Genomic DNA, 13,006 nt, shown 5'->3' with positions numbered 1-13,006 from the left:
CCCACACCGCGGGGAAGGTCAGACAGTTGAAGAAGTGATCCTGCCCCCACTCTTGTCTATTAACCTTGACCTGGGGAAACAGTGATTTTGTCTCAGCCAGAGGAAAGCAGCGGGATCCTTCAAAACAGTTACCAGTGACTTCTAACTTGACTTCTGATTTTTTTTTTTTTTTTGATGATTCAGTCTCTTATCTGTAGCGTAGGTGTAATAATAGCATCTTCCGAGAGTCATGTGTCACGTAATTCATTAGCATTTCCAAACCCGGGTGAGCTTCTCAGTGGGAGAGATGGTATACCCCAGCTGCACAGCCCCATATGCTCTCATACATGAATATCTCCATTTTCAGGTAGTAATCGAATGGGGAAAATAATTTCGAGAAATGTGGTTTAAAATACTTCACATTAACACTTCACACGACTCTGACTGGCAGAGCTGCTCACTCCAATTTACCTTTCCACGTGGGTTTCTCCAAACGGAGCTGGCAGATTTTTTTTCTCCCCAATCCGACCCCAATTCCAATTCCAAACTTTCCCTAATTTCTTGCATGCGGACTAAACACATAGCCACACACCAACATGGGAACAAATCGGGTTTTGATCCTGTGGAAGAGGGAGGACAGAGAGAGCCCTCTCTGGGTAATGAAATGCAGCAAGCCTAATGTTCTGGAAGAACAAAAAACCTTTCTAGAGACTTTTTTTTTTTTTTTTTTTTTTTTTTTTTCAGAATCACCGTCATTAATATTAGAAGACATTTGCTGCCACTTTAAAAGATGAAGCTTTGTAACATGCCTGTAACTAGTGCAGAACAAATTAATTTATTTCAGGTGGGTTCCTAGTAGCAGCTCTGGCTTACACCCCGATCCTTCTCGCAGGTACAGGAGGACTGATTCTTTCTTCTGTGGGAACTTTGAACTTGAAGAACCCTTGAGGAGGGGCTTGCCCCCCCCCCAAGTGAGTATCTGGTTATTTCTATATTCTTTTGTTACTCTCCAAATACTCTTGGCCCCGCATTTAGAAGGGTGGTGTGATGAGGGTGATGGACATTAGAGGTGAGGTCTCCCCACACATGCTTGCTAGCCCCTGGTGACCAGGACACACAGATGGGCCTCAGCCAGCAGGGGTCAAGAGGTCAGCTGACTCTGGGCAAATTTCCTTCATTAGATCATGGTGCACCTGCAACTGGCGCTCTCTAAGCATCTGTTTATGAAGACACAGCAACACCAAAGCCAATATTCAGCACACGGGCCAATCCAGTTCTGTTCAGTAAGAGGTCTTTTCTGATTAGACGGTACCTATACCTTCTGGGTTACTTGATATTTTGAGTGTTATCCACCCCCCCGCCACTGTCATGGGAGATGCTAATGGGTCCCATTTATCTCTGTGTATGGGTCCCATTTATCTCTGTGTATAATCTTCACATGGTCTTGTTACATCAAAGCTGTCATTATGCCCATTTGCACAGATTAGGAAACTGAGGCTCCAAGGAGGATTTGAGAAAATCCAGTCAACCAGCTGGAGGAGGCAGGATTCTCCTCTGGAGGGTACAGGTCTAGGCTGGCTCTTTTGTCTTTGTCTTCCCATGTCTGGTCCAGAGCAGGTACTCAGTAAATATCTACTGGATGAATGCACAGAAGAGTCAATAGTTAAATGGATGTCCATGGGCCCACACCATCCCATTTCATGGCTATGCCTTCCTGGGAAACAGGACCCTTCTGATTTCTTGTCTTTTGCCTCCTCCTTTAGCCTCCGATGGTTAAGCCCCCTGTTCAGAGCAAAGCAGGCTGGCAAGAAAGCTAAGTTTGCACAGCAGCTAGGCCTTCGTTAAGATAGATATGCCCCCCTCTCCTGACATGGCTTCCATTTAAGTTCTCTTCCCCACTGCGCTACAGTGCCCTCCAGCAGCCCTACTAGGGGTGAGTGTGGCATCCGCTCTGTCTTCCCTGGCTGTGTGTCCTTGGCCAAGTCACTTAACTCCTGAGTTGCCATTTCTTCATCTGTAAAATGGAACAAATAGTAAAGCTTACCATGCACATTGGACGAGACCTGGTTTCTGTGGGGTTTAGCACAGTGATCCTGTTATCATAACAGTGCAGTTGAAGAAAATGTCTTCCAGAATGTAGACATGGGAATTCACTGTACTAATCTCTCTGCTTTTGAGTATTCAGAAAATTTATCTTTTTTTTTTTTTAAAGTAAGGACTTGAAGAAGGACTCTTGGATTAGTCCTTAGTGGTATTCATCAACTATTACCCACTCTTTTTCCCCTCAGAGAAATGATAGGATTGGAGTCAGTCATGTGACTTACCACGTGACACAGTTAGCTGTGTGACTTGCTTTGGCCCTCAAAATATGAGAGAAAGCAACGTGTGTCACTTCCAGGCAGCAGCTGTGAGTCAGAGCACCGTTTGCCAAGTTCTCTTGCCCTCTGCTCGGCAGCTGGCTATGTTCTGGTTCATGGTTCCTCTGTCAACCTATGACCTGGAGTGAGGATGACTCAGGGCAGAGTCTCCAGTCCCCCTACAATGGGCACTTGGCATGATCCAGCAATAAATTCTTGCTATTTGAAGCCATTGAGACTTGGGGGTTGTTTGTTACTGCCACGGGATCTGTCCCAAACTGACTGATGCAGACGAGATTCAGAGAAGAGACAGGCTCTCGGCAGAAGTGCACAGACCATGGCTAATGGTTGATGACTGACCTTCCCCTCTAAGATGCCAGGAGACAGAAGAAGAGGTGGAGGGCCAGGTGAAACACAGCCTCTATAAGGGGGACTTCTCTTTTTCCTTTTTTTTTTTTTTTTTAAAGATTTTATTTATTTATTTGACACAGAGAGAGAGGTCACAAGTAGGCAGAGAAGCAGGCAGGGAGAGAGGAGGAAGCAGGCTCCCTGCTTCTCGGGAGAACCCGGCGTGGGGCTCAATCCCAAGACCCTGAGACCATGACCTGAGCCGAAGGCAGAGGCTTAACCCACTGAGCCACCCAGGTGTCCTAAGGGGACTTTTCAATAGTTCTTCCCACTTTGGTGAAAAAGGAGAACAGGAGCATTCGAAGTATGACTTCATTTTATCTTCCCTCCCTACCAGCCAGTGTCATAGGCTCCCTGTCCTTGGGGTGTGCCCTCAGACTCACAACAGCACCCACCTCCTCCCACCCCCTGCATAATACAAGTACTTGGCTAATCCCTTACAATATCAGATGATGATTAAAACTAGCATTGACATTTCTTGCACTATTTGTCCAAGAACCAACCCATTTCCCTTTCTACCAGTGCTTTCCACCTCTCATGTGGTAGTAAATGTATACATTTTTTAATGCTTTTGGTCTGTATTTTTATAGACTCATGTAAAGAAAGATACCAAAGTCCTAAGTGTACAATTTAGTAAATTATCATCAGGCCAAGATCCCTGTAATTACCACTCGATTGGCAAATCCTTGCAAGATGCTAAATTGGAACTTCCAACTGAGGTACCAAGGCCCAGAGAGGCTGCATTCCAAAGCAATGAGCCTAAAACCAGTTGTAGGACTCTTGAAACCAGGATCAACCTGAGGGTATACAAAAACTGAGTTGTTGGATATGAGAGACCACTTATAAAGAGCATCTCTTTGGGCAGGACTGAGCCAAGAGTACTGACACCCCCACTCATGAGAGAGAGGGGCTTCAAAGGGACCACATGGAGTGCCTGGCATGTGTCCCATGCTATAAAGGGGACCCAAGTGGGCAGGTGTCTGACAGCTGCTCAGAAAATCTTGAAGATAAGAGATCAAATTCCAGTGGAATTGTTTATTAGTGATCTCTCCTTACAAAAACCACCTAGACCAAGGACTAAGGTTAGCACAGTGCCTGGCACACTTAAGGAGCTCTCTGTCCACCCCAGTAGCCATGTTTGTGATTGTTCTTGCCCCTGGACTTGAGACCTGGTGAAAAGGGTAAACCTCTCTTGATGAAGGCTTGCCCGTCTCTTGACTCCTTATTGGCTAATTCAGGGCTGGGTCTTTGTGAATGGAGGACCATGGGCGACCATACAAGGACCAGCAGAGGCGCTGTTGGAGATCTGAAGGAAGCCGATTTGAACATCTCCCCTACCCCCCATCTCTGTCTTAGAACATCTCTACCTTCTTAAATCCCATCATTTACTTTCCTTTGGGTGTTAACCATAGAAGCTTCTGTTAGCCATAGAAGGGATGGCCACTAATCTATGCATTGGGTCCTGCCATGGAGGTAGTGCCCTGCATCGCTCTGGGATGTCATATGCACTGTTTTCTTTTGGTCTGCCTCGCATCCATGGGCCTGTCCAGGCGGTTTCCCCACCATCGGAACCTCAACACACAGGCGTGTTCTAGAGTAAGACTGGCCCACCTACCAAAAACAATTCTTAAATTCTCGGGCATCTTTTGACGTGGGTGTTAAATGGTTGGCAGATAAAAATCGGTTTGGGGGGGAATGTTTACACCATAGAAATCAGCAAACTGCTACAGATCACAGATTTTCCCACTGGAGAGCAGGTTGCTAACACTTACCAGCACACCACTAGGCACGTCACTTGGGGTGAGCCAGCCGATCCTATCTGAGGCTTTGACTCTTGGGCAGAGAATCCAAGACAAAGGGACAGGACAGAATCTGTTTCCTGCAGGGGCAGCTGACGATAGCAGGGGTTGTCCGCTGGGAATAGTGGCAGTGCCCAGGGGAGGTCTGTCTGTCATGATCTTGGCTCCGTCTTGCTTCTGCCTTGCTTCTTTTGTTCCCGCCCAACCTCCATGCCTTCTTCTCCAGTCTTCCCAGCAATTCCAAGAGCTACCCTTCCCTGATAAGCTAACCAGAGCCACTCCTCCTGAGGGGTTGCCCAATAGAGATAATGAATAGCCTGGTAGACGAGAAGTCCCCAAGGAAGGAGAAGATGCTCACTTTGATTTTCTCAGAGGGAAGGGCCACTTGGGGCAGAGCAGTCCTAGCTCATTCACTTAACAAATGGGAGGGCCTACTGTGTACAAAGCAGCTGATATCAACTATGCCATTAATTCCTGTATGCTTTGTTCCAGCATCGTAATAGAGATAACTATTTGAACTGTGCAGTGGGTAAAGTGCTGTGTGAGGTTCTAAGGGACATACTGAAATAAATAAATAAATAAATAAATAAATAAATAAATAAATAAATAATTTGTGGCTCCCTTCCAGAATTTAGGGTTTAGCTGGTGACATAGGATGTGCTCATCTAGCTAAACATCTGGACACAAGCTCTCTTTCATCAGGAGCATGGGACCCGGAACTTCCAACTTTAGGGATCAGGGAAGGCTTTCTAAAGAAGGTGGGATTTCAGGACAGCTTTGACAGTGGTTTCACATGTGTCAGAGAAATGCCATTTTTTTGAAGTTTAAAAAAATACCTTTTTTTTAAATTAGAAAATCTATCCATTCATTTCCAGAAAGCATTTGGCAATGCAGAAAAAGTACCTGTGAATTTTGCCACCTGAAATCCTACCATCTACAGGTGACCACAGTTAGGATGGTGGAGGGCCCTTCTGCCCAGCTGCAGGATCCTGTTATGCACGCTCTCGTGTAACCAGCTGTTTTCACTCAACAATATGTCATGGACATTTTTCCATGCCAATTATTCCCAATCTACATCACCATTTAAGTGGCTGGAGAGTATTCCATTATATGGATGCACTCTAAATGAATAAAATCCCCATTGATAAACATTTAGTGTTGCGGTCAAGGGCACGGACTCTGGAGCCCCACCGTCCAAGCATAAATCCTGGCGCTTTGACTCCCTGGCTGGGTGAGCGTCAGTGGAAAAACCCTACCACTGAGGGCAAGTTCTTCCTCTATAAAATGAGGTTATTAATAATAGCCACGGCATAGGGATGTTGTGAGTAGATGTCTGCAAAGCATTTATAACAGTTTCCAGTACACATTAAATGCTCAATTCAGGCCAAGTGTTGTTGGAGTCACAAGCAGGGCTGTGACCATCATCTGAATACAGACTCCCCATTACCGATTTCGGATAAAACTTAGAAGTATAATGAAACAGCCAAACGGTAAACATATCTAAAATCTTGATAACTATGGTCCACCATGGGTGGGCAGGAGGACCTGCGGTTGGTAGGAGGCCCTGAGAGAGGACAGCCCCTGCTTCCTGGCCCACAGGACACCGGAGACCCTCACAAGGCGTCTGCACCCCACCCCACCCCCACCTCCTGCGCCAGCGAGATCGCTGGACTTGCCCAAACTTCTGGGTGGCATCTTGGAACACAAAGCCGGATGAAAATTAATAGCAAGTCGGGTCAGACTCTCTCACTTTGATTTCTAGAAGGAAACCTAGAGTTGGGGCCATATTTGAAAATATAGGTCAAATCTCAGTTTCTGTGGTTACCAAACACTGTCAGCCACCAGTGACTCCCTCCGCCGGGGCTGATGCCAGGGTTCCGAGGCCTGGCGGCCGGGCCCGGCTCCCCTCGGGCTGCGACCCCCGCCCCGCTCTGTAGCCCAGTGGGCCACGGAGGGACTGCAGGGCGCGCTGCAAAGGGGGAGCAGGCGCCCGCGGCCACCCTGCGCTCCACTTCTGGCGGCGTGGGGGGGGCTTGGCGGTGCTGCCGATGGGGCTCGGGGAGCGGGGGAGGGACCCGGGACAGCGGCCCTGTCCGTTCGCCTGCCCGGCTCCCCGCATCCGCGGCCGCAGGGAGCGCCCCGCCTGGGCGCCGGCCGTGCCCGCCGGGGGAGGGAGGAGGCCGGCCGCCGCGGGAACAATGTGGTCGGTTGTTTTGCCGACTGTCAGCCTCGTTCCCGGATCCTCCTTTCCACGCCCCTTGGCCTAACCGCCACAGGCCCGGCACGCAGAGGGAAGAGCCCCCTTATTTGGTCTTGGAAAGAAAGGGGAAAGGTTATCCTCAGATGCCTGCGGCGTTGGGTCATCGGCCCGCAGTTGCTGGCCCGCACCCGGCTGCGGCGCCGTCTCCCGCCGGTAGGTGGCGGCGTCGGGCAGCGCCTGGTGGAGGCGCCCGAAGTGGTAAACAAGCCCGGCAGGCTCCGGCACCTCCGTCTCGGGGTCTTCTTTTGTGTGCGCGCCGGGAGGGGCGCGGGGGTGGGGTGGTGCCCGGAGGCCGGGCTGCGGCGGCGGCGGGGGCGGCGGCGGAGGGGGACGAGCGCGAGGCGAGGACAACGACGCCTTTTTTTTTTTAAGGCGACAGTCAAGCCTTGGAAATGGGAAAATCGGCTTCTGCGGCGGAGGGTGTGACTTTGCCGCGCGGGCTTCATGTGACCCGTTTGCTCGCGCGCGGGCGGACGCGGGCGTCGGTTTCGGGGTCCCCTCGGCAGCCGGCAGGCACGTCCCCCGAGGAACAGCGACCAGGGACTAGGTGAAGTTCAGTGCCAGCCCGGAGGCTCCTTTCTTTCCTCGCCCCACCCCCTCCTCCGCTCCCCGCCCTCCGCCCGCTTCCCAGGTGAGCCGGTGAGGTGGGACGAGCCACCTGCCTCCCTCGGCCGCAGCAGGGGCAGCGGGGGGGAGGGTCCTGAGCACCAAACACGTGCAGGCCGGCCCTTGATCCCCCTTAGTGCTATTCCTCGCAGCAGATCAGCAAGACAGAAATCACTCTCGCCATTTTACACGTAGCTCCCCGAGGTTAAGGTCACGCGGACAGAGCTGGGATTCGAATCGCGGTCCTCCACACCTCAAAGCCAAGGCCTAGCCCCTAACGAGGAGCCTAGTGACCTCGCCCGTGGTTCCTCCGAGTAAAGCTCCTGGGATAGGTACCGTTCTCCAAAGACCTTTAAAGAGAACCCCATTCGAATGTCTTCAGCAGAACCGAGCAAAAGCTACCACCCGTGGGGTGAGTGTGGTGGTTGGATTTGCTCCCCAGATGTAGGGAGGACACCCGAGATCAGGAGAACCAGGGAGGCATTACCTTCTGCTTTTAACTGCCTTAGGGGCTCTTGCATGTCTCCAGAGGGGCTGGAGGATGGGGCAGGATGCTGCAGAGTACTTGTTGGTCCACTGAGGGCTCCAAAGAGGGGCGCCTGGGGCCAGGGTGGGGTGGGGAGTGGGGGTGGCTGTTGCTAACTAATATTTTCTATTTTAAGCAAGTCATAGGGGCCCTTTGGTTTGGCTGAGCATCCCACCTGCAACTCTGCCCCTTCCCATTGTTCATGCCTTCTGCTTCCTGGGGAGAAGCGGGCAGTAATTTTCACCCTGAAGAGCCGGTTTCGGGTTTCCTCATCTGGAGAGAAATTAATTTCCCAAGGCACGCAATGATAGGCAACTTTTTAAAGAGTTACTGGAGTGACAGTTTTATGCTTAGATGAACTGGCGCCAGGTTTTCTTTTTTCTCCCCTCCCCCTTTTTTTTTTTAAAGAAAGTTTGTGTGAATCAAGTTAAATCCAAGAGATGTGTTTTTTCTTTATCTCCCTTTTCATGAAATTGTTAAAAAAAAAAAAAAGAGAGAGAGAGAGAGAGAGAGAGAGAGAAAAGAGAAAGTTGCTTCTTCCAATTTTGGGGGGCTTCCAGGTTTCCAAGAATTTACTTAGTAGCTTGCTACACGGTATATTTCTGTAGAAAAATTACAGCAAGGCTCTCTTGTAGAGTATTCCTTTCCAGTCATTGTTTTATTGGTCCCCAGGTTCAAGGAGAATGAGCACTGTCTGGGTTTGCCTTGACATCCAGAGTTCAAGTCCTCATTACAGGAGCAAGAGAGGGTCCTTAGAAGAATCAGAAATGTGACAGCCATGACTGCTGCCTTGTCCCTGCCCAGATAGGCTGGCAAACCAGCCACTGGGTCCTCTAACCCTCACTCTGCGTTTCCTCCTGCAGTGCTTCCCACAGTAAAACTCACCAAGTCTTGATTTGGTTCCATGCAGTTGCTTGGATTCTGTTCTCTGACTGCATCGAGGTCCCCTGGAATCCACACCACAGTCTTTCTGGGAGGGGAAGGGTCTTTCTGGGAGGGAAAGTTAAAACTGAGTCCTTAATGTCTCATCATCTCAGGGGGAGTGGTGTACAGCCGCCCCAGCCCCACCCCCCTCGCCCCCCACCCCTCATCTTCCTGCAGCGCAGCCTGGGCAAGAGTTCCCCAGCCTTGGCCACACTCCTTAATGTCCACGCTCCAGCTGTTGGGAGGATTGGATGATTTAAAACAGTGGCCCATGGGTAGCACATTAGGGCACACCTCCCAGGGTGCTTTGGGGGTGGGATTAAATGAAATAATGGTTGTAAAACCCTTAGGCCAGAGCCTGGCACCCAGAAAGGGATCAATGAGTGTCTGGTGAGTATCATCATTAGCTACTTCTTTTTGAGTGCCAGCTAGAGGGGCCAGAGTACTTCAGGCTCTTTAGGTACACACTTGAATCCTTATGAAAAAACTAGGATGTAGATAAAGTTCTTGGACGTACAGGGAACTCCGAATCAGGTAAAGCAAATGACCTGAAGTCATATAGCTAGTATGGGGGAGGGCCAGAATCTGTCTCATTCAGTATCCTTTTGATTATGGGCAGCCTGGAAGGGAAGAAGAGATCATAAACAGTCCTATATGCTGAACTGAAGGGTTGTTATAGGAACAGAAGTTCCAGCTGGCTCCTTGATATGAATAATTGCTACTATCCCTATGTCTTTGGGGTGGCTGTGGAAGACAGTCATGCAGGGCTGATTAGACCTGTAGATATAAGAACCATTCACCTTTAGGTCTCCTGATAGTCATCTGCCCAAATTCCCAAAGCCTCTTGGAACCCTTTTCAGGGCAGGGCAGAGATGGCTCTAAGTACTGGTTAGGACCCTTTCTGTTTTTGCAAAAGACAGAAATCCAATCCAAACTGAGTTAAGCAAAAAGAGATATAGTTGGCTCATGAAACTGATAATACAAAGAGGAAGGCTTCAGGCCTGGCTTGATCCAGGGCTCATGATATTATCTGGATTTGGCCTTCTTTATATCTCAGCTTGAACTTCCTACACATTGGCTTTATTCTCAGATTGGCTCTCTCACTGACCCATTTTGGCCCTCATTGATCAGACCTAGAAAAACTTGGATCCCTAAAAGAAAAACCATGGTTTCTTTTATTAAAAGAGGCTAGGGATGCCGGGTAGGCAAGAATAACAGATGTTCTCTCTTACCTGACTATGTAGCACCATCCATCAGAAAGATGGTGGAGAAAAAAACCTGAATGGTGAACGTTTTTGCAGCAAAGGATCTTCACTAGTCAAGCAGGCAACTAGAAATGTTGCCAGTTCACATGGGACCTAGGATTCCCCTGTTTCAAGGCAGGCTAGCTGATTTGTAAATGATAGGGTTAAAACCTTGATGTCATTAGGATTGTGTCTGAAGATCTTTAGAAATCTTCAGTGTCCTTCTATAGCAAAATGCTTTCACAATAACCAATGTATGATAATTAAACATAATTAATATATAACAAAATGCCATGACAATACAATACATACAAATATACATAATAGTATATGTATACATGTACTATTATATTGATATATAAATTAACGTACAAAAGGAGTAAAGTCCTACTAAACTTCCTGAACTCATGATCTCTATGGACCATTAAGGAGAGTTACCTCCCACACAACTATAAATAAAATGTTACAAATCCACACTGGGTTGATGCCAGGCTGTTGACTCGGTCTGGTCACAAGCTGTGTGATGCTTGGTTCCTCGCACCAATCTGAGGCGACTCAAATCCAGTTGGAAAACTGGCAAATTATTAGATGTCATGGACCTTCAGTCGCTTCTCGAACAGCCAAGGCTTGAGAACATCCCCTGGACAGATTCCAAAGAGCTGCTTTCCCGTTGTTACATTTGCGAGGGAACCATGTCCTGTATTCAGGAGGTGCTGCCGGGCACCCAAGAGTGGGGATGGGAAGTGGGCAAGCTCCCCCTCTCCTCTCGGGGGGTGTGGCTGTCAGCACCCATACACCCCCACGGGGGCCTCATGCCCATGCTCCATCCTGCCTTGTCTCCATCAGTAGGGTGGAAATAGGATCCCACTTAGAGGAGGGCACTCAACATGAAATTGTCCTTGATGTCAATCAAGGGTGTCCATCTCTCCAAAAACACTCCAATGTCAAGCCCCATCCCGTGAGTAGGGAGCAGGTAAAACCAACCTGAACAGGTCTTCGTAGCTCCAGAATGTGCCCTCCCTTCTGTTGGTCTCTGTTGGCTCTCTGGGCCCGAGCAGTCACTTTGCTCCTCCAGGGTCCCTCCTGTGCAGGTCTGTCATAGACTTTAGGACACTGACGTTGGTGGCCAACTACTGAGCATCACTATAGACTGAGTTCTTTCATGCCTGATTTCTCTTCATTCTCTAGGAGCTGGAGAGGCCAACATTGTAGCTTTGTTTTCGCCAGCAGGAACTGGAGCTAACAGAGGGCCCCCTGTCAACTGCCCCAAGTCATGCAGAGGGGATGAGGGTAAGACCAGATTTTGTCCCATGCCCAGGTAACTCATGTTTTCAGTTATCCTGTAGTTCCTGAGTATTTATTTATCAGGTGCCAGGCCAAGTGCTGGGGACTGAGCCTTCTGTGCGGAGCAAGACAGACAGGATGTGGCCCTCAGAACCTTTGGTCCTTTGGAAAGGTGTACATTGAACTGAGCAATCATAAAGCTTATTAGTTCAAATGACACAGGGGGTCATGGAGGAGAGGTACCTAGGGCTGTAATGTGTATGATAGGGGAGCGATCTGTTTTTGCCTGGGTTCCCCCACAAACTGCCCCTGTGACCAGGTTTGGAGGCGAGTAATTCTTCTGAAGTGTGGATGCAGAAAGGGAGTGACAAGGGGAAGAATGACAATAAAGGACAGACTGGTGGAACTCTGACCACTGTGGACAGATGGAGCTCAGTCTCGCTGAGGAGACTCTTGAGAGACCCTGTAGATGACAAATGTCCCACCACTGAGTAGTGGTGGAAGCTGGGTCTTCATCACCAACTTCTATCCCTCTTTGGGTGAAAGGTGAGTGTCCCCCAACCCCCCACCTGCCCAGGCACTTCCGACCTTGCAGAATGTTGGGCTGCAGCCAGAGAGGACACACAGACAGAGAAGCTGCTGCTTGAGGGAGGGACCCCTCCACCAAAGCCCCAGGACTTGGTGGGCACTGACCATGTCTGCTCCACTACCTGATATTGGAGTTAAGGATAAAGAAGGTGGGCCAGAGGGAATAGAATGTTCAAAGGTGCAGAGGCTGGAGGGAGCACAGAATTAGGAGGAGTTCAGATAGCTGACCTAGTTGTGACCTAGCCACATGGGCCAGACAGAACTTCTATTGCGCAGAGAGAGCTCTGTGAAGCTGGAAAGGCCCTCAGGAGGTGGATGACATGTTGGGCTCATGTTTTAGGAAGGTCCTTCTGGCTGCAGTGTGGAGAATGATTCAGAGGGGGCCAGAGTGGCAAGACAAGATTGGGTAGGAGGTTCTCGTGGGGGTCTGGGTGAGAGGTGGGATGCTAGCTGAGCCCAGGGAGGTAGTGGCTGTGTTGGAGGGGACAGAATTCAAGTCCATGGACTCCCGCTGTCCGCCTCCCCCTCCCTGTATCTTCCCACACTTCTGCCAAGGCCATGGCAGACCCTCGCTGGCCCCACTCCTGTTGACCAGATGAGACAGTATGACGATGAGACAGTTATGATGAGCACCTGGGAGAAATGAGGGTGTTTGCTTTTAAAAGGTCTATCAATTAGGGCTCATGAGAGTGAGTGACAAAAGGGAGCTCTAACAAGCTCAGATAGGAAGGATATTTACTGGAAGGTTCTCTGAGCTCAGAAACCCATCCTAGGCTGAAAGCCCAGGCTTGAGAAATGGGCAGGAACCCAGATGGCCCAGATGGCCCAACAGGCAGGAATCGTCCACTCTTTCATTCCCGAACATTTACTGTATGCCTGCTGTGTGCCAAGAATCATTCCAGGGCTGTGGATGGAACAGTGAGCAAGGCCCTATGCCTCCTTTCATGGGCCTGACATCCTCGACGGGAAGATAAGCAGTAGCCATAACAAGTCGTGGGAGAGCTCACGAAGAAGAGAGAAGGGAGGCCCAG

General features: G+C 49.5%; 1 long non-coding RNA gene across 1 annotated transcript; it reads left to right on the top strand.

Moving 5' to 3' along the window:
* Positions 1–7,144: 7,144 nt before the first annotated feature.
* On the top strand, positions 7,145–8,887 carry LOC131835204 (uncharacterized). The gene is made up of 3 exons (XR_009355106.1): positions 7,145–7,434; positions 7,605–7,821; positions 8,608–8,887. It is a non-coding gene; the product is annotated as an uncharacterized LOC131835204 (long non-coding RNA).
* The last annotated feature ends 4,119 nt before the right edge of the window (positions 8,888–13,006 follow it).

The sequence above is a fragment of the Mustela lutreola genome, chromosome 7 (assembly GCF_030435805.1).
Source record: "Mustela lutreola isolate mMusLut2 chromosome 7, mMusLut2.pri, whole genome shotgun sequence".
In the NCBI taxonomy this organism is placed as follows: domain Eukaryota; kingdom Metazoa; phylum Chordata; class Mammalia; order Carnivora; family Mustelidae; genus Mustela; species Mustela lutreola.
Note: the sequence above shows the minus strand (reverse complement) of the source record. Positions and strands in the feature narration are given on the sequence as shown.